The sequence below is a fragment of the Octodon degus genome, unplaced genomic scaffold (assembly GCF_000260255.1).
Source record: "Octodon degus isolate 3935 unplaced genomic scaffold, OctDeg1.0 scaffold00366, whole genome shotgun sequence".
Classification (NCBI taxonomy): Eukaryota; Metazoa; Chordata; class Mammalia; order Rodentia; family Octodontidae; genus Octodon; species Octodon degus.
Window position 1 is genome coordinate 400,381 of NW_004524942.1, and position 1,112 is coordinate 401,492.

Genomic DNA, 1,112 nt, shown 5'->3' on the forward strand with positions numbered 1-1,112 from the left:
CTTTATCTGCCCTTCTTTTTCTCATTCCAATGTTACTTTCCTTCTCTTTAGAAAATGCCCTTCAGAATTAGGTTTGCTAGTGAGCATTGCTTTTAGTTTTCTTCCATCATAGTATTACCAGGTTTAGAATTTATGGATACTCTTTATTTTTTTATTTTTATTTTTTTATTTTTTTTTGGTGGATCCAATTAGAACCTGGCTCTTGCCAGGCAGGAACTTGCGCCCATGTATCCCTTGGCCTCACCAGCCTTTCTCAAGACTTTTCTGTTTGTTTTCCTTTTCCTTTGGGGGTAGGGTGGGGGCTGAAGGTTGTTTCGTTTTTTGTTCTTTAAATTTTTACAGGTATAGGGTGCGTGGTGTGAGTGCGGGGCCGTTTGCACACCTCTCTTTGCTTTTAACTTGTCTCTTGAGTTTATAGCTCATATGGTTTCATTACATTCTTTTCATTTTATTCAGATTTTGGCTTTCTTCTTTTTATTTGTCTTTAGGCACATTTTCAGTGTCTCTTTCCAGTAAGTCCTTTGATGTCAATTTTATAAACTCAAGACTTTTCTTATTCCTCAGGACATTGAAATTCTGTACTTTGCTTTTCTAGGCTACGCTCCTTCTGATGTTCAATTTAGATAACTTCATATTATATGCTTACTGATTACCAACTGTATTAATTTCATCATCTATTATCTATTGAGCCCATCCCAGGAATTTATTACTGTATTTTAAAATTCTACAAGTTCTTAGTTCGGTTTACCTCTTTTTGTAACTTCTATATTTTAAGATTTTTTTTCCCATGTTCCAACTGTATTTGTATTTCCTTGTTGAAACATTTTGCTTCAATGATCCTTTCAAAAAGTTCAAATAATTCATTTTGGTGTGTCTTTATAATGCTGTATACAGTTTTTCTTACTTTTGATATTATGCTATGTTGTGTCGTGTGCATTCTCAATTAATTGTTTTTCTAGGTACCTGCAATTGAATTATGTACAGTTATAGGTGGGTATTTAAATTCATCTTCCAAGACTGGGCTTGGTGGTGTGTGCCTGTAATCCCAGCTCTTGGGAGGCTGAAAACAGGAGGATCACTACAAGTCCTAGTATGTAGGCCCTGTACTAAAT